The 20,957-nt window shown below is 38.6% G+C and overlaps 1 protein-coding gene across 39 annotated transcripts in view; it reads right to left on the bottom strand.

The window, feature by feature from the left end:
* Nucleotides 1-20,957, bottom strand: part of EYA1 (EYA transcriptional coactivator and phosphatase 1) — a 659,176-nt gene that overhangs the window by 243,017 nt on the left and 395,202 nt on the right. For 8 of the 39 annotated variants that reach the window (XM_081501725.1, XM_081501724.1, XM_081501718.1 and 5 more), the window contains exon 3: nt 14,148-14,194. The exons of the other annotated variants lie outside the window; for them this stretch is intronic. The gene's annotated coding sequence lies outside the window, so the exon portion shown is untranslated. The remainder of the gene's footprint in view (nt 1-14,147; nt 14,195-20,957) is intronic. 39 annotated transcript variants of the gene reach the window in all.

Raw genomic sequence — 20,957 nt, 5'->3', positions numbered from 1 at the left:
GATGGTGACTGCAGCCATGAAATTAAAAGATGCTCCTTGGAAGAAAGGCTGTGGCCAACCTAGACAGCATATTAAAAAGCAGAGACATTACTTGGCCAACAAAGGTCCATGTAGTCAAAGCTATGGTTTTTCTAGTAGTCACGTATGGATGTGAGAGTTGGACCATAAAGCTGAGCACTGAAGAACTGATGTTTTTGAACTGTGGTGTTGGAGAAGACTCTTTAGAGTCCCTGGGACTGCAAGGAGATCCAACCAGTCAATCCTAAAGGAAATCAGTCCTGAATGTTCATTGGAAGGACTGATGCTGAATCTGAAACTCCAACTCTTTGGCCACCTGATGCAAAGAACTGACTCATTGGAAAAGATCCTGATGCTGGGAAAGACTGAAGGTGGGAGGAGAAGGGGACGACAGAGGATGAGATGGTTGGATGGCATCACTGACTCGATGAACATGAGTTTGAGTAAGCTCTGGAGCTTGGTTATGGACAGGGAGGCCTGGCATGCTGTAATCCATGGGGTCGCAAAGAGTCAGACACGACTGAACTGACCAATGATTAATTGCTGAAGACTATTTAAAAGAAGGAATCTACATCTCTAAACTTTCTGTTTACAGTTTCCCAAAATCATACCTATTACTAACCAATGAATGATCTAGATTTGAAAATAGATGTTTTAAATGAGATATTTCACTTGAAGACCTTTGGGAAGGAACATATGATAACCTTGATTTCCTTCCCCTATCTTTCTGTCTTTTTGGATTGTATGTCTATTATTGCTCAAGGTTTAAATGCTTTTTCCTTAAATGTGTAGAATTATTAAAATCTATCTACAATTAAGAGGGTACCACTCACTAGACTGAAACAAATGCACAACAGATTCAAGTTTTAATTCTAGCTGTAGCAGAGGTTTTTTTTCTGTGCCCTTTGTGGTTGTATTATGCATACTCTCAAATTATAATCTGTAAATAGGCTAAACAATAAAAATGATGCAAAAAGGTTTCGCACCTTTCCAAAATGGCATGGGGATAAAAGTGTTTATAGCTATGGAAAAGCTCTCATTGAGAGTAAAATAGCAATAGAAGACTAAATTTTAGGGACTTCCCTTTTCGTCCAGTGGTTAAGACTTCTTGCTTCCAATGCAGAGGACATGGGTTTGATCCCTAGTCAAGGAACTAAAAACTTTCCAGGTGACTCAGTGGTAAAGAATCTGCCTGCCAATGCAGGAAACACAGGAGATGTGGGTTTGATCCCTGAATTGAGAAGATCCCCTGGAGAACGAAATGGCAACCCACTCCAGTATTCTTGCCTGGAAAATTCCATGGACAGAGAAAGCTGGCAGCCACAGTCCACAAGGTCTCAAAGAGTCGGACACGACTCAGCCCACACACAGCACAGTCAAAACATAAATAAATTTTCAAAATAAATAAATTAATTAAACTGAATTTCATATCAGTTTAATTAAACAAGTATAGGATGAGTGCCTAGATGGGGCATGGTTGTTTCCACTTTTAGCACAGCTTGGTACACATAATCTGTACTCAGTAACTGTTACTCAAATTAATTAATACAAGCATACTTGACTACTTGAGAGATTATGGCCAGGGGTTTGTGAAAGAAAAATAATTTCCCTAGCTTCTATGTTTCCTTTATTTTCCTTGTTGTTGTTGTTCTTTAGTCGCTAAGTCGTATCCAACTCTTTGTGAGCCCATGGACTGTAGCCCACCAGGCTTCTCTATCCATGCATGGATTTCCCAGGCAAGAATATTGGAGTGGGTTGTCATTTCCTTCTCCAGGGGATCTTCCTAATCCAAGGATTGGACCCATGTCTCCTATATTGGCAACCAGATTCTTTGCCACTCAGTCACCAGGGGAGCCCCTTTATTTTCCTTACATGTTGTTATATTTGCCCCCACTGGCAACTCTAAAGTTGGACTGAGTGGGGATTATCGTCTTAAGGGAGTTAATTTCATTCTCCTGTTCAAAACATACTTAAAATATTTTGTGGAACAAAATTTAGTCATGGAAAATGTGCTAGAAATTTGCCATCCTAATATTGTGGAATAACCAAACTGTAAAGAAACTAGGAAATTAGAAGAGACCTGAAATCACTGTATTCACCTACTGTATGTGTTTATGTGGGACAGGAAAATGGCATAAAAAGTTCAGGTTCAGTTTTTAAAAAGCTGTCGTACATTGTATTTAAGTTACACCCATCATATTCCTCCTGAAATGCTCTGTTACTCTAACATCAGTTTATGTTTCCCTTTTAATTTCTTAACCAGACTTCTCTGCAGTCCAGTGGTTATGACTCTGAGCTTCCACTGCAGGGGGTATGAGTCTGGTCCCTGGTGGGGGGAACTAAGATCCCAAATACCTCGAGGCATGGCCAACAAATGAAGAGAAACATTTTTTTTTTTTTCAAAAAATTTCTTAACCAAGAAAGACAAAAAAATAATTTTTAAAAAGTTTAAAGATACACATATTTAAAGTAAGCCTGTATCTTCTGCTTTTCAGAGATACCTCATTGTAGATGTATGCATAATGCTGTCATTGAAAAGATTTTCAGCTTTTAGGTTATTTAGAAGTCTAATTAATGAAGCTAGTTAGCAAGCCAGTCAGCCATTCAGCAAATATTTTTCATGCATTTCGTATCTGCCAGGAACTGTGGGCACTGGGAAATGAAGCAGTCAACAAGACAGACAGAATTCCCACTTATCATGGATGCCTGAAAGAGACTAAATAAATTAAAAGGTGACCAAGTGCACATAGTTATTTTTTGCCTTTCTCTATGAACCCCACTAGAGCAACAGTAAATAGATTTGTTTTTTTAAAAGCAGAAATCCTAAAGAACAAAGAGAGCAGGTAGTAAGAAGACAGTAGCAAATGTCATGCGCTAAAAAACAGGCAGAACACTACTGACTGCTAACTGACAGCAGATCTGCGAAAGCCAAATCTAGCGCTGGCAGTGCGAAACACTAAATGAAAAGTCTGAGGGAGAAGGTGAGGGTGGGACGTTCTGGGACAATAGCATTGAAACATGTATATTATCATATGTGAAATAGAACACCATTCCAGGTTCGATGCATGAGACAAATGCTCAGGGCTGGGGCAATGGGATGACCCAGAGGGATGGGATGGGGAGGGAGGTGGGAGGGGGGTTCAGGATGGGGAACACATGTAAACCCATGGCTGATTCATGTCAGTGTATGGCAAAAACCACTACAATATTGTAAAGGAATTAGCCCCCAACTAAAATAAATAAATTTATTAAAAAAAAAAGAAAAGTGCAAGCCACTCGGTCGTGTCCAACTCTTATGCGACCCCATGGACAGTCCATGGAATTCTCCAGGCCAGAATACTGGAGTGGGTAGCCTTTTTCCTTCTCCAGGGGATCTTCCCAACACAGGGATCAAACCCAGGTATCCCGCATTGCGGGCAGATTCTTTACCAGCAGAGCCACAAGAGAAGGCCAGGAATACTGGAGTGGGTAGCCTATCCCTTCTCAGCTGATATCAGGGAAGCTGATAGCTGAGCTATCAGGGAAGCCCACTAAAGAGCAACCCAATTTACACCGTCGCCTTGGATTATCTATGTCTGATGAAAGCCTCTACCAAGAAACGTTAGAAACCAAGTGAACAGGAAAGCACGAGAGTGATGAGGCAAAAGCAAGCAAAACAAAAACAAACTCTCACTAAACTAATATTCCTCTGAGAAATAAGACTCTGCTACCATAAAACAAAATATGAAAATAATCATAATGACTTTTTTAAAAAAGGAACATCCAACAACAAAAAGAGCCTTTAGAAATAAAAAGTAGTATAACAGAAGGGTGTAATTCAATGAAGTTTGAAAATAAAATTGGGAAAGTTTCCCAGAGAATACAGTACAAGACAGAAAATAGGAGAGAACAAAAAACATAATAAAATGAGGAGCTGTAAGAGGACCTAGTGGTCCAACATCCAAGGGAAAATTTAAATAAATAATTCTAAAATATTCCCAGGGACATCCCAGTTTTCAGAGTTCAATGTATACCAAACAAAACAACTGGAAAAAAACACACACCAACAGGAACTACTGAAAACTTTCAAAACACTAGGAAAGAGGGTATCCCCTAAAATCTTCTAGAGAGAAAAAATAAATACAAAGCATGGATCATGAATTCAAATTTCTTAATTGGAACATGTATTTCTACAAGGTAATAGAGAAATATTTCAAATCCCTTAGGGAAAAATAACTCTCAACCTAGACTTTTATATCCTAACAACTTTTATATCAATAGGAAAATTGAAAACATTTAAGCTTAGTTAAGAATATTTGCTGATATGTCAAGTCTCAAAAATTTATTTTCCAAATATTCTTTCTCAGGAAGCTAATAGAGGGTATGTTGCGCTGAAATTTGGGAGCAAAGTTCTTTATGAAATAAGTAAGTGAAATAGGAGCGAGAAGTCTCTGGTCCCTGGTGTTGATGATAAGGAGAATTTCTAGCAGGATAGCTAGGAGACGTGAGTTTGATCCTCATGGGTTGGTAAGACCCACTGGAGAAGGCAATGGCAACCCACTCCAGTATTCTTTCTTGGAAAATCCCATGGACAGAGGAGCCTGGTGGGCTACAGTCCATGGGATTGCGAAGAGTTGGACATGACTTAGCAACTGAAGATGCACACGCATATAATTTTAATTAAAATTAAAAAATGCTACAGAAACAGATATTTTCCTGCTCCTGTGTGTGTGTGTGTGTGTGTGCATGCATGCATGTGTGCATGAGTGCATATTGGTTATTGACAAGCAGAAAAAAATTCAGGTAAAATTTAGTAAAGAAGGACATAGGGGAAGTGGTGGGTGCTATTTGAGCCAGTCACGGAAAGCCTCTTTGAGGAGGAGTCACTTGAGTTAAGACACAAATGATGAAAATTTATAGACATGTACAGTCTTGGGGTGGGTGGGTAGGGGAGAGAAATATGGTCCACACAGAAGAAACAGCAAGTTCAAAGCAAACAGCTTGGCATACAAAAAGGGAAAAAGAAAGAACTAGAGGGTAGAGAACATGAAGGAAAGAACAGAAAGAGGGCTGCTATGGAACACGGGGCATCATAAGGTAGGTAGGGAGTTGGAATTTTATTCTAGGTATGATAAGAAGCTACTAGAGGAGTTTTTTTTGTTTGTTTTTAGTTTTTTTGGTTTGCTTGCATCTATTTTGTTTTTGAGCAGAAAAGTGGCATGATTTAATTTATATGTAAGAAAGGCCACGCTGGCTACTGTGTGTAGGCTGGATAACAAGAGAGGGACAGAGGCAGGGAGGTACATGAGGGTGCTGCTGTCATAGTCCAGGTGAGAAATCGTGATAATCTAGACCAGGATTTTATCAGGAGATGATATGTAGTCAAATTTAGGGCATATTTGGGAACTAGAGCCAACAGAACTTGTAGAATGGATGTGGGTTTGAGGCAAAAAAAGAAATTAAGGATGACTCCAGTCTCCCCACACAAACAGTAAACACCACTGATTTGACTTTCATCTCCATTCATTTCTTCTTTCTGCTTTCTTGCTCACACAATAACATGATCTAAACACAAGAGCATGAATAATTAGAATCTAAATAGTTGAAAGTTAACTGAGAGTTTTTTCATGACTATCTAGTTGAACTAGCCTATGAATCTTCTCCCCCTCCTCCACTCCTCACCAGCCTGTTTTCTGTCACCCATACCCTAGGCTCACTCCTGCATCTGTGTGTTTATGTTTCCCCATACTCACCAGCCTGATATTAGTGTCTTTATCCCTCTTTATCCCTCTTTTCTACTCTTATCCACTGCTGGCTTCTGTCATCATGGTAGGCTATTAATTTATTAATTAATTTATGAATTTATTAATTTTATACCCCCTATTCAACGTGCATGCTAAGTCGCTTCAGTCACGACCAACTCTTGCAGACTTATGGACTGCAGCCCGCCAGGGTCTTCTGTCCATGAGATTCTCCAGGCAAGAGTACTGGAGTGGGTTGCCATGCCCTCCTCCAGGGGATCTTCCCGACCCAGGGATCGAACCCACATCTCCTGCATTGGCAGGCAGGTTCTTTACCACTAATGCCAGCTGGGAAGCACCCCCTAATTCAACACATATCTCCAAAAAAAAAAAAACTGATTCTGGGCTTGGCAAATGGAGCACTAACAAGGATGAGGCAAGCAGAGTCTTGAATTCAACTTGCACCTTGGAGCTTATCCTCTAAGAATGGTTACTCTTTGAATATAGTCATCATTTAAAAATCCCAAGCCAGCCATGTGGTAGAAGAGGAATCTTGGTCTACAAACCATCTCACCAAGTTTCTGGACATGAGGTTTTTGAATCCCTTTAGAACGTGGAACGAGGTTGTTCCCTTAACCAAAATCATTAAATGGTCTTAAAAAAAAGAATGAAATAATGCCATTTGCAGTAACATAGTTGGACCTAGAGATTATCATACTAAGTGAAATAGGTTAGATAGAGAAAGACAATTATATGATGTCACTTGTATGTGAAATCTAAAAAAATGACACAAATGAACCTATTAGAAAACAAGAACAGACATAGAAAACAAACATGGTTACCAAAGGGAAAGATGGAAGGAAGGGATAAATCAGGAGCTTGGGATTAACAGACACACAAATTATATATAAAATAGACAATAAGGATCTACTGTATAGTTCTCAGTCGCTCAGTCGTGTCCAACTCTTTGCGGCCCTATGGACTGTAGCATGCCAGGCTCCTCTGTCCATGGAATTTTGCAGGCAAGAATACTGGAGGGGGTTGTATAGTACAGGGAACTGTATTTAATATCTTGTAATAATTTATAATGGAAAAGAATCTGAAAAAATATATATGTAAAAAATATATATATATAGATATATATGTATATATATAGATATAGATATATACATATATATATATATCATTGAATGGTCAATAATTAAGAACTAGTGACCTTACCTGGTTTTCTCTTGGGATTTGGTAAGATCATATAACTCCAGGAATATACAGAAATATATTTAGTAAGGAAATATATATGGGTTATATTTTACAATAAAAATGTAAAATGTGAAGACGTGAATGAAGAAATCAGAGACTTTTACTGTTAACATTTAAAGTTTGAGGACCAGTGAAGTAATGTATTTTATAATCATTGGGTTGTCCTGCATACACTTCATCAATTTTTTAGAGATGTTGAAAACCTTTACTACATCTTGAAATCACAGCCTTATAATCATAATTTAAAATGACTAAAGGAATTTGATTAACTGAATGGAGTTAATGTTTAAAGAAGATTCAACTGATTAAACAAATAAGTGAAAGTAATTTTTTTTTTTATTTGGGAAAAATAACCAGATTTATAAGTAAAAGAAGTTTTGTAAATTGACTTTTTAAGATTTGGCCTAAACATCTACTTATGAAAACAGAAGTGAATATGTGAATTCCTTTCTATATACAAAAGTCTTCTTCAAGCATGAAAACTCATCCCAGTATGGAAGAGAGAAGGCAGCCAAGAATTCCTGGGTCTTCAGTGGGGACACAAAAGTGTCGAGAAACTTGATCAACTAGGTAAGGGCCTTTTGTGCAAATGAGGAAGGCACAAGTGGGTTGCTTGAGCCTGGAGAGCCCTGTAGAGACCAAGGACTTGAAGAATAAGGACAAGCATGGTACTGGACTGGACCAGACAGGACCAGCCAAACATGTGCCAGCTACCAGGCTGGGTGCACAGCAACCCAAAAAGATGAGGACACATCCACATGAGCCATAGACAACACCCGGCACAGCATGTGTGCCAGAGATGGAACAGCTACACCTACCCCCAGGCCATCCCCAAGGTCAGGATGGTACATGAATGAGTCCCCCAGGGCACTTAGATCACCCAGGAAGAAGGGTGAGCAAAGGAGCTCCAGGGCATCCAGAAATATCAGGGATTACATCCTGAAAGGACGACCTGTTTACCTAAGAGATTATTACCTTGAAATACAAATAGAGGTGTTTAAGGGCTTCAGTTGTTGTTATCATAATTGCCATTAGTTTTCGTTTTGCTACTGTGTGCCTGGAAGGAGGCTACCATCAGCGGTGGAAAATATAATTGATTTTCACTTCACGTCTGAGTCCTACATAAACTGTCACACTGCAGCCCTAACAGATGACATCTTTTAAGCGCCAAATACCTTCCAAGCGCCAAACACCATTCTACCCACAACATAGTACCTGCATTGCCACACTCTCTTTATAAAATATAAATCTCATCCCCTCTCTGATTGAAATTATCCTTCATAGATTTGAAGGTGAAGTTCAAATTCATCAGTTTATCACAGGGGCCCTGGGCAATCTGGAAGGAAGCCTCCTTCCTCAAGCTGAAGTCCTATCCTGCTGCTTATCCTTGTTTCTTTGTGGTCATTCTGAGACACGAGTAGTTCCCAAACCTGACCCAGGGGTTCCTGCCTTTCTGTTGTTCCTTGTACCTGAAATTTCCAGTCCCTACCATCTTATTAGGGTTTCCCAGGTGGTGCTACTGGTAAAGAACCCACCCACCAATGCAGGTAGACAGCGGTTCAATCACTGGGTCAGGAAGATCCCCTGGAGAAGGTCATGGCAACCCACTCCAGTCTTCTTGCCTGGAGAATCCCATGGACAGAGGAGGCTGGTGGGCTACAGTCCATAGGGTCACAAAGAATCAGACATGACTGAAGCAATTTAGCACACACACACACCACCTATCAGAGTTCAGCTCGGCATCTCCCTGGCCGTACTTCCCTCATAATCTTACCTCCCACCTCATTCTGTCACCAGCTAGCTTTCCCATAAACATTTGGATTACAGTCTGTACCAAAGGAAACTTACATTGCTAGCCCCAAACCTGCTTCTCTATCTCTCTCTTCTACTTGGGGATGCAACCAGTAACCCAAGCTGGACATGTTAAGGTTTTCTTGGACTCTTCCTTCTCCATATCCAAATCCAATGCCAAGTCCAGCCGATGCCATCTCTCCGTATCCTGTCCTCAGTCTCCCTGACTCCCATCCTGTTTCTACTGCCCAGATTAGGCAGCCTTCCAGCTGGTCCCACTGCCTCCAGCATTCTCTTCCATCCACACTGCAGCTGGCATCAACTTCAGACACTGGGATTCTGATGATTTCACTGCAGCACTTAAGATCCTTTAACAGCTGACATTACTCCATTATCAGAGATTAAAACTGAATCCATAAAACAGCTTGCAAGGCTCTGCATAATCTAGACACTGCCCACCTTTCCAGTGTGGTGCCAGGATGACTCGCTTGCCTTTTCTGCTCTAGCCCTAGCCTGTCGTACACACTTCTCCTTAAGGTGCATGCCTTTACTCATATTGTTCCCATCATTTGAAATGTCCATGGAATCTCCAGTTAGATACTAATTAAAAACAAGCAAATTAGGTCCATAATAGCTGCAAAGAGTCGGACACGACTTAGTGACTGAACAACAGACCTCCAAGTAAGTTTCAATGAGAACGAAAACAGAGGAGAGAGCCTTTAGCACTTCCTGTCTCTGCATTTCTTAGCACTTTCCTAATTTCATCTTGTGCCTAGTCTAACAGGCAAGCTCAAGTCTTCTCCATGCCAACAACAACATGAAACTGCCCTTTACTTCTTTCCACTCATCTGGAAACCGGGTCTATGAGAAGGTTGGGAAACTGGAAGACAGAGGAAAGAACAGACTATAATCAGGGGCTAGGTTGAAACCTGGGACAAGGCACACACAAGCACTTTGTATACACACTATGGGCAATGACTTAGAAACAAGGGGTTTGTTAAAGCTTTGGGGTTTTTTAAGACAGTGAAAAGTTAGAATTTACTTTTACCAAGGCTAAGGTAACCATCTTTTAAAAAATATATCCTATGGTGTTATCTTTAAAGCCAGAGTTCTATAGATGCGAACACCAATCCTGCAAACATGCCTTAGTGCTTTGCTTCTAAAATTACTTTGAAGATTCCCTCCCTTCTATTTCTCTTAGAGGAGTCTAAAGATACTTCAACATACTCTCCGCCTCAAACGCTTCCTCCCATGTACAAGCTCACGCGTACATAAACACACACATGCCCTGCCCCCCTTCCCCCCACTACCCCCTGCCATCACATGCACTCTGGTGAGCAGACACCATTTATAATTGTCCTCCTTCCATGTGTCATTTGGGATTTACTGGTATTTTCGTTAACAGGTTGATTCTAGGCTCTTATAATATAAAAAGCACTTTGTATACACAACATGGGCACAGATCCAGAGTAATGTCTTTAAAGCCTGGGGCACTTTAAAATTTGTTTTACATCAAGCTAATCATGTTATGAATCTGCATTTTCATTATACATCATAACCATCCTTATTTTTCCTAATGACATACAAGATGAGAAGAAACAGAACGCATATGTTAAGGCTACCGTCTGATCTCCCATTTGTTAGAGTAAAACTAGACATTTTAGTAGAACCGCAGATGAATTACATAATATTTATGAAGGGATCTTATAATAAAAGTGAAGAAATCAAAACCAGATGAAAGTAGATAAAAGCTTTATTTTCATAATTAAAATTATATTACACTGAATTGAATGAGTACTTACATAGTGGTAACAAATTACTGTGTAGAATATCATGTTACTTTGCATGACAAGTTGCTAAAATATACACAATTTTGTGACATAAAAAAATCTCAAGGTTTCCTACCTTCACAGACAGAAATTAAATTAAAATGATCAAGTATCCCAACTGTTGTCCAAATGGTTAAAGTTATATTAGAGGTAAAGTATCCACCTTAAATAGTTAAGTATATTAAATTTAATTTTATATTCACTGCACATGTATTTCAGCACACAATATTATTTTATACTACAAAGATTTCCTTCTAATTTTTTAAAGTTGCAATTTGTCTCCTTAAAAGGTATGCATTAATAGGAAACAGATAAGCCATGTTTATGTTTTAAAGGGCCTGGCATTTTCTCATTGACTAATAAAGGACATATACACTTGTTTCTTAAATTACTACCCAAAATAAAGCAGAGTTGGTGATAAAGTAAGGAATCTACATAGCATAGACAGTAAAACTAGATATAGACAAGAGATTTATCCACAAGTTCACCTCAGGATTCTATCACTGAGTGGCTCACACTATCTAATTCAGCAATTCTGTGCTTCAGTCTCTGTGCTAGGTCACAGTACGGAATAAACCAACAGCTCATAGAAAGCATGTACATTTCTAGGCTCTTAAGAAAATTCTATCATGAAAGAATAACTTAATTTTTAGTATCATAGCAGTATAAAATTTGCATCAGTCCACATTTTATAAGAATGACAGAACAAAATGGATGTGGCATGTCAGACCAATATGAATAAGAAATCATAATTTAAAAAACTTTGAGGGGCTTCCCTGGTGGTCCAGTTGTTAAAAACCTGCATGCCAATGCAGGGGACATGGTATTGATCCTGGTTTGGGAGGATCCCACATGCTGTGGAGCAACAAAGCCTGTGCACCACAACCACTGAAGCCCATGCTGTAGAGCCTGTGCTTCGCAACAAGAGAAGCCACCTCAGCAAGAAGCCCATGCACCGCAACTAGCGAAAGCCCAAGCACAGCAACAAAGACTCAGCACAGTCAAAAAAATAAATGAAAAAAAGAATTTCTAATGTCCTAATTTTGCAGGGAGGTGCACCTTGGCTTAAGGAACTTTTTTCCCCATTGGTCAGTTAAATGAATATATGATATCCATGTGTGTGTTAGTCACTCAGTCATGTCCAACTCTTTGTGAGCCCATGGACTGTAGCCTGCCAGGCTCCTCTCTCCATGGGATTCTCCAGGCAAGAAGACTGGAGTGGAAGATCCAGGGGATCTTCCTGACCCAGGGATTGAACCCAAGTCTCCTGCATTATAGAAAGATTCTTTACCATCTGAGCTATAGGGAAGTCCATATGATATCCATAGTTACACTGTTTTCTAAGATTACTATTTTTTAAAAAATAATTTAATTGGAGAATAATCGCTTTATAATATGTAGGTTTCTGCCATACAACAATGTGAAGCAGCCATAAGTATACATATGTCCCCTCCCTCTTGAACCTCCCTCCCACCCCCCTACCTCATCCCATCCTCCCACCCCATCCCATCCTTCTAGGTTACTACAGAGCACCAAGCTGAGCTCCCAGTGTTTAAGATCACCTTTTTTAATACCAATTTATATCATTTAAGAAAACGCAAATTAAAATGACATAACATTTTATTCTCAGCTCAACTACAATTAAAAATTCTGACAACTCTAAATGTTGGTGAACTTGAAGCAACAGGAATTCTTATCCACTGCTTTTAGGAGTTCAGTTCAGTTCAGTTCAGTCACTCAGGCGTGTCCAACTCTTTGCAACCCCATGGACTGCAGCACGCCAGGCTTCCCTGTCCATCACCAACTCCCAAAGCTTGCTCAAACTCATGTCCATCAAGTCAGTGATGCCATCCAACCATCGCATCCTCTGTCATCCCCTTTTCCTCCCACCTTCAATCTTCCCCAGCATCAGGGTCTTTTCTTATAAGTCAGTTCTTTGCATCAGGTGGCCAAAGTATTGGAGCTTCAGCTTCAGCATCGGTCCTTCCAATGAACATTCAGAACTGATTTCCTTTAGGATGGACTGGTTGGATCTCCTTGCAGTCCAAGGGACTCTCAAGAGTCTTCTCCAACACCACAGTTCAAAAGCATCAATTCTTTGGCGCTCAGCTTTCTTTATGGTCCAGCTCTCACATACATGATTACTGAAAAAACCATAGCTTTGACTAGACAGACCTTTGTTGGTAAAGTAATGTCTCTGATTTTTAATATGCGTCTAGGTTGGTCACAGCTTTTCTTCCAAGGAGCAAGCATCTTTTAATTTCATGGCTGCAGTCACCATCTGCAGTGATTTAGGAGCCCCCCAAAATAAAATCTCCCATTGTTCCCATTGTTTCCCCCTCTATGTGCCATGAAGTGATGGGACCAGATGCCATGATCTTAGTTTTCTGAATGTTGAGCTTTAAGCCAGTTTTTTCACTTTCCTCTTTCACTTTCATCAAGAGGCTCTTTAGTTCTTCTTCACTTTCTGCCATAAAGGTGGTATCATCTGCATATCTGAGGTTATTGATATTTCTCCTGGCAATCTTGATTCCAGCTTGTGCTTCTTCCAGCCCAGCATTTCTCATGATGTACTCTGAGTATAAGTTAAATAAGCAGGGTGACCATATACAGCCTTGACGTACTCCTTTTCCTATTTGGAACCAGTCTGTTGTTCCATGTCCAGTTCTAACTGTTGCTTCCTGACCTGCATACAGGTTTCTCAAGAGACAGGTACTAGACCATTTATGGGGCTTCCCAGGTTGCTCAGATGGTAAAGAATTTGCCTGAAATGCAGAAGATCCAGGTTTGATCTCTGAGTCAGGCAGATCCCCTGGAGAAGGAAATGGCAACCCACTCCAGCATTCTTGCCTGGAGCATCCCATGGACAGAGGAGACTGACAGGCTACAGTCCATAGGGTCACAAAGAGTCAGACACGACTGAAGTGACTCAGTACACAGACCATTTGATATTATGCCTATATCATTTTATAAAAGTCCCTGTATCTCAGAGATAGCAACTACAATTTTAAGTATTTTCCACTTCATAATCTCCTCTAGATCTTTAGGAGGGCATCGAACTTCCCAACCTCACTAAGAGACAAGTTTAGATCTCTGATGATACACTATCTAGTAAGGTAATTGGTTGTTTTCAAGTTTTCATTATCAGCCTGCATATATTTTAAGTTGGTGTGTCTGTTCCACATTGAACATTTTTAGGAAAGTGTATTTGAAGAGCTTAATTCTCCATACAGATTTCTTCTTTTCTATGCACTGTAAGATTCAGGATGGGGCTAACTTATCCCTCCCCAGGTCCCACTGTCCGTTCACAGTGGGACTTTTCATCCCTAGGACCTGCCTCAGGCGGGGCCCACCCTGGGTTGCCTTCTCTGACTAACTGAGGCCAGGTGGGGTTTCCTTCCTGGAATTTCCTTTGTTCCCACAAATATCTGGATTGGGGGATTTTCACCCTGCTATCTGGTAGATAATTCTACCTCCTCTCATGAAAAACAGGCTTCCACAAAAGCAGCAAAATAAGTTCTGCTTTTACCTTTTCAAGATCTTCTTGCAGTCCTGTATTTACATGAGAAGTATCTCCTGAAAGAATAAATGAACAGAAGAAGCTGTGAAAATACCAGTATCTATCTTTCTCTACTAGTATTATTCTTTAGCCAGTACTTTTGTGTCTTAAAAAGGTGAAAGGCAAAATCAACTTTGAATCCATCTCTTAGGAAATGTCAATGCTCCCTGGAGGGAAAAATACAACTTATTCTTGAATCCAAGTTTTGAGTCTGAGGGCATATAGTTTGTAGTGTTTTGACCTGATAATGAATAGTTCTCAGAACAGCATATGCACTGATACAGCAATTTTTAAGTAAGTATTAACTACTCCTGTACCTAACTGGGATGAGTAGATCCTCACAGATATAGAATATTAAAATATGATCTGAAAGATGTTTCTAACTTACTGTTAATAATTGAAGAATAAAGCTAATGGCTTTCTGGGCATAATGTTAGCCCATATTTTCTAATAAAGACATAAATTTAGAATTACTATTTAATTAAAATGAGTGACTAGAAACATTCTGGAGGAGTCAGACCAGTCATCAAGCAGATGAGTCCAGGATTCAATATGACAGAACACCCTCTAACCCTAAGAGAACGAAGGTCAATCTCAAACTGTTAGCCATCATAGAAGATAGGAATTGGTAGAAATGTAGGTACAGAGGGAGAAAAGTTAAGAAAAGATCCTCAAAATTATCTTATGGGGGGTTGGGGAGAAAAGGGATAAATTGGGAGATTGAGATTTACATATACACACTACTACACATAAAACAGGTCCTTATTAGGACCTACTGTATAGCACAGGGAACTCTTGTCAATATTCTGTAATGATCTATATGAGAAAAGACTCTAAAAAAGAGTGTATATATAGATACAAGCGTGCATGCTCAGTCACTTCACTCGTGTCAAACTCTTTGTAACCCCATGGACTGTATCCCGCCAGGCTCCTCTGTCATGGGATTTCCAGGCAAGAAAACTGAAGCAGGTTGCCATTTCCTTCTCCAGGGGACTTTCTCGACTGAGGGATCAAACCTGCGTCTTCTGCATTGCAGGCAGATTCTTTACTGCTAAGCCACCAGGGAGGCCCATATACATATGTGCATATATATATATATATATATATATATATATATATATATATAATTCATTCACTTTGCTGTACAGTAGAAACTAACACAACATTATAAATCAACTATACTTCAACACAAATTTTTTAAAAGTTACCTGTTACAGTAGCTACTAATTATACAGCAAGACCTTAACTTTATATATGCTTTATTTTATTCAAAGAGTAATTTCACCCCCATATAATCTTATTAGAGGCTACTGGCTTCTGATTGATCAGCAATCCTGAGATTAGAAAGATGAGGTAACATGCCTGTTCTACAGGCATCTACAGATGAGGGAACGGAGGCTCAGGGAGGCTAAAGATAAAGAAGGAGAGTCAGAACTGACCCTTAAACCCAATATTTTTACATTTAATCCAGTCTCTTTTCAAAATGTGGTAGTTATTCTTCCTCAGCTAATTTTCCTCCACTTACAAAATAATGCTTCTAAGCATTCTAATAAATAGTTGAGATGGAATTTAGAAAAATTTGAAACTCTTTTATAACTGGATAATATCAGTTATGGTTACACTTAGTTGTACAGTTTATTTCTGATTGCATAAATATTCATGAGGAAACACCTAAGAGGAATATTCAAAGCACTGAGCAATGTAGTTCTTATTACATTAACAAAGATCAGATGGATAAATTCCCATTTAATGCTTTGAAGATCTGTCTCTGACATTTTACCATTTAGATAGCTGTAAAGCATACTCCTGATTGTTTTGGGTTTGTAGTAAAAAATATGCTTAACTGTACTAATCACTCTGATACCACTTAGAAAGATGCTTCTGTCTTCCAGTAATGCTAATTCTCTCCATTAAGTCAAATTATTCCATCACACTTCTTTAGTTTCTTTAATTTTACCATTTCCTGAATCTCTGAGTCTCAGAAATCTTAAACTCCCATTCATCTAAGATCAACAGTGTCTCCAAGACCAGGGTCAACAGTAATGATGTAGGTGACAAGCTGCAATGCCTTCAGGAATCAGTATGCGTGAAAGAAAAATGGGGAGGGGGCAGGGCTCAGTGCAGTGCAAGTTCCCATGAATGGGTCATTTGTCATTCAAACCAAATGGATTGGTGTCATGCAGGAGTATGGATTTACTGTTACTGGATCTTCTGAGTGTTTGAGAGAAGCCAGAGCCATATCTTTTTCATAAGAAAGTTTCTAATCTTTAAATGTTACTATTAAAAATCATTTTTTAAATAGTGTATGGACCAACTTAATCTAGAGCAATCAGCATTTGTAAGCCTTGAGTTCACAACTGCTGAGCTCAGAACATGCAGAATGGTGGGCCCAAAGTCAGATTATAGTAGGAAAGACTGTCTTCTTTCACCGGTTACAGTCCAATTCCTAGGCAAATTTAGGGGGAAAAAGTAGGGTGATGTAAACATAACTAGAATGTTAGAGAGCTACAGAATGAATATGGAGAAAGAAATTGTTTCCTCATGTCAACATAAGTGAATATTGGTCAGAAGCCAAGAATTAAGGAACTTTATAAAGGAAGAGCTATAACCTATTTTATGACAATCTGATATAAAGACTCAAAAAATAATTGGAAACAATTTTTCATTCTGAATCAAACTACTTATATCATCCTATTGAGTAAAGGCTTTGGGAAATGGTTCTAGACATAGATTTTATTATGTAGACAGGGATTAGCTCAATTCATGTCAATAAACATCTTATGGTCCCTCATGTGGGCTAAACTGTACCCAGTGGTGAGAATACAGATGAATGAGATACTTTCTTGCCCTCACAAAGCTCATCATGCAATAGGCAACCACAGCACACGATGTGACAGATTTATGTGAAGGCTTCTAGGGCGGTATAGGAAAAGATTAGGGAGCACTGAATAGGTAGATTGTGAAAATCAGTAGTGACTTACTTCAAGTGATCATGGAACTACATACTGAAAAACACATGGAAGTCATTCAGGTAAACTGACAATGACAAACAAAACAGCATTTGCAAAGGGTTGGAACACAGAAGCATATGGTGTCTTTATCAGCGTACAAGCAGAAAGTCATTGACAACATTAAAGAAAAATGAACTTAGCCATCTATTTTAGATAGATAATCTGGTGGACTTTGTAAAGGATAGAATGAAGAGAGACAAATATGGGGTAGAAACATCACTAAAGAGATCAAAGTTGTAGTCCAGTTGAGGGATAAGGACCGAGACTAGAGAAAAGAAGATAGAAAGGCTTTTGAGAGAAAAGGGAGAGATCTGAAAAATACTGGGAGGATATATTATTGGAACTAAATGATTTATACGAGGGGAAGGAATGCCAGTGATTCACAAACTTCTGCTTTCAGGTCATAATATGGATAGTGGTCATGGAATCAAGAGGAACAGTTGTCAGGGACGATAATAGTAATTAATACACTCAGTTTGGATGCTCTTAAGTTAGAGGTGCTTATGGGATATTCAGGTGGAGGCTTTCAGTTCTGAATCTTGCGGCTAGGATGTGAGCTGGACATATACTTTTGAGAACTCTTAGAAGACAAGTGGTGGTGAAAGCATGAGAACAGTAGAGAATGTTTAGGTAGGGTAAGTGTGCAATGAGAAGAATGTAGAAGCCTAGGACAGCAGTGTAACTTAACAGACAAAGAATCATCAGAAAAGCACAGATAGAATATGTGAAAAGGCTTCAAGAAGTGAAGAAATAGTATTGTACAACTAGTACATGCCAGGAACTGTGCTAAACCTATACACAGTGTCCATAATCCCAGAAGTTATGATTAAACTGTACTCGTCAAGAAAACTGAACTATCCCAAAAGGTAAAATATCTTGCTCAAATTCACTCTGGAATTAAGACACCTGTGATTCAAACCTAGTCCTGCCCCATTTCAAAGATTAAATAATTTCTACTTCATCAAGTTGCCAGGGATCCTCAAGGTCAAACAACAAAATGGTCAAGGATGAAAAGTGCCCAGAATCAGCAATATGAAGGCTGGTTCTAATCACAGCTAGAATCCCTTAGCATTTGGAAGGACTGGCAAGTCAAGAAGTGGATTTAGGAAATACATACAACTCTTACAAAAAGCTTGGCTATAATGATAGGAAAAAGAAAACATAGGGGGACATGAGTTAGATAGTGAGGGTAACCATAGTTTTTCAATTGTTTGTTAAGTATTTTACAAGATATTCACTCTTATAATGGCTAATGTATCATTTAATACAGAGAGAGATGGTGAAAGGACCTTTCTGGAAGGGTGACTCTACCGATCATCTCTACCTAACTTCAATCCCAGCTGCACAGGGATAAGAACCAGAGAGAATGATGATATTGTCCAATCTTCTAATTAATGCCACATGAAACAAACAAAAATACACAGCTCCTATGACATTCTGATGCTGAAGCCCTATCACACATGTTTGAGAAAAGAAAAATGAACAGGTCTTTCTTGGCACTGTAGCTTAGATCAGAGGAAGTATATTTTAATAAGTCTGAGAATTATAGTCAAAATCATCTTGGAAATGAACTGAATTATTTAAGTCCAGTCTTATGCAGACTGGCCCTGGTTATCAAACATCATGCTGGCAACTTCACAGCATCCAGCTAGCTCCTGGGGATCTGGGAAGCCAGCCAGTTCCTATACACAAGCCCCTCTGTAGACGAGAAAATACAGAGTATTCCTCTTCTGGGCTCCCCTCACCCTCTGTACCAGGATGCCTGCCAATCTGGTTCACCTCAAGACTTTACCAAAACAATTAAGAAACAAAAACAACAACCAAAAAACAATTTTTTTTAAAGGAAGAGAGGAAAAACAACAAAGTTTCTCCTACCTCCCCTCCCTAGAAATACATTTCTGCCAGGAAACTCTCATGATCTTTTCATTCTAATGGCTTCCCTAATGGCTCGGGGGTAAAGAATCCACCTGCAATGCAGGAAACACAGGAGACTTCGGTCTGATGCTGGGAAAGATTGAAGGCAAAAGGAGAAGAGGGCAGCAGAGGATGAGATGGTTAGATAGCATCACTGACTCAGTGGACATGAATCTGAGCAAACTCCAGGATACAGTGAAGGACGGGGAAGCCTGGCATGATGCAGTACATGATGTTGCAAAGAGTCATACATGACTTAGAGACTGAACAGCAACAACAAGGTGAAAACAGGGTGGAGAGGAGTAATTTCCAGTTGAAATAAAAAATTTCGTCCAAAATAGCAAAAAAATGACATACAAAGGACAAATTTAACACAAAAGATACGGAGCTTTATAATGAAAACAATATATTATTATTAAATGTTATAGACCAAACACAAGAGTAAACGTAACATGCTCAGAGATGGGAAGATCTAATTTTCTAAATTTAAAAAAAATTTAAATGCTAACATATACAATAATGTATCTTTCCATAAGATGTTATGAAAAACCTGAACAAAATTTTTGAGCAAAACCAATAATTCAAAGCAAGGCATCTTGAATGGGAGTATGATGAATGGCCCAGGTAAAATTACTTTAGAATTCACATGAAATTTTAAAATGTTCAAGAATATCCCTCAAAATTTTGAATTGAAGACTAAAACAGGACTTGACTTCATAGACAATAGAAGTTACTATTATATTACTTTAATTAAAACAGTGAGCATTTGGAATAAGAACAAACACAGAAATTAGGGAAACAGAGAGGGAAGACTATAAAAATAAATCCAAGTATAAATGGATATTAATTTATGACAAAAGTGACATTTCAATTCAGTGGAGAAAGTAGAGTTTACTTAATAAACAGTGCAAGTGCAATTGGCTAAGGGAAAAAGTACAATTTTGCTTGCATGCTACACAAAAATTAACTCCAGATGGATTAACAATTCAAGCATAAATTATTTTAAAAATATTAAAAAAGAAAAATAGGATACCAATTGTACATCTTTTGACTCAGTATGATTTTCCTATGCAAAACAGGAAACTCAAAAACTATAAAGAAAAAGATGAGCATAATTAGCACATAAAGGTTTTAACTTATTTCATGGCAAAAGATAGTATAACTAAAGTCAAAGATAACAGACTGGGAAAATGTTGAACAGAAATTGGGTTAACAATTCTAAATAATCAAAATGCCACATTTGATTAGAAAAAGACAAGCAATCCAATGAAAAATCATTCAAAGAATATGAGTGGGCAATTGTCAGAGAAGGGAATCCAAATGGCTAATAAACTGAAAAGAAATGTATCATTACTGGCAAACCAAAGAAATTGAGGAAAAATGGGTTTGCTAGGTATAACAAATAGTGCTAGTGAAGTTGTGAAGAAATGGAAATTCACATATCATGAAGTTGGGATTAAAAAAAAAAGTCACAACATCTTGAAAACATAAACTGGTACTATTTATTAAAATTAGCTCTGAAGCTTGCAGATGCTATGGCCAGCAATTCCACTTCTGAGAATATATCTTATTAAAAAAAGAGGACTTCTGTTGCATCATTTTGGTAAAGGCAAAAAGGGAATCTACTTGATCATCTATTTGATCATTAGAGGAATAAATGAATAGATCATGGACATTAAGAAAATTTCATGCTACTTCTAAAAAGAATAAGATAGAGCTATATCTATAAACCTGAAGGGATATGTATTTTCAAGTTAGAGTAATGTGCATACTATACCATTTTTTAAATCAAAAACAGAAACTAATAAACAATATATATATTTAGAAGGGGATGGAGAAAGTTAAGAAAGTATGC

This window comes from Giraffa tippelskirchi, chromosome 6 (assembly GCF_054371585.1).
Source record: "Giraffa tippelskirchi isolate mGirTip1 chromosome 6, T2T-mGirTip1v1.2.pri, whole genome shotgun sequence".
In the NCBI taxonomy this organism is placed as follows: Eukaryota; Metazoa; Chordata; class Mammalia; order Artiodactyla; family Giraffidae; genus Giraffa; species Giraffa tippelskirchi.
This window is presented reverse-complemented; position numbering and strand designations above follow the sequence as displayed.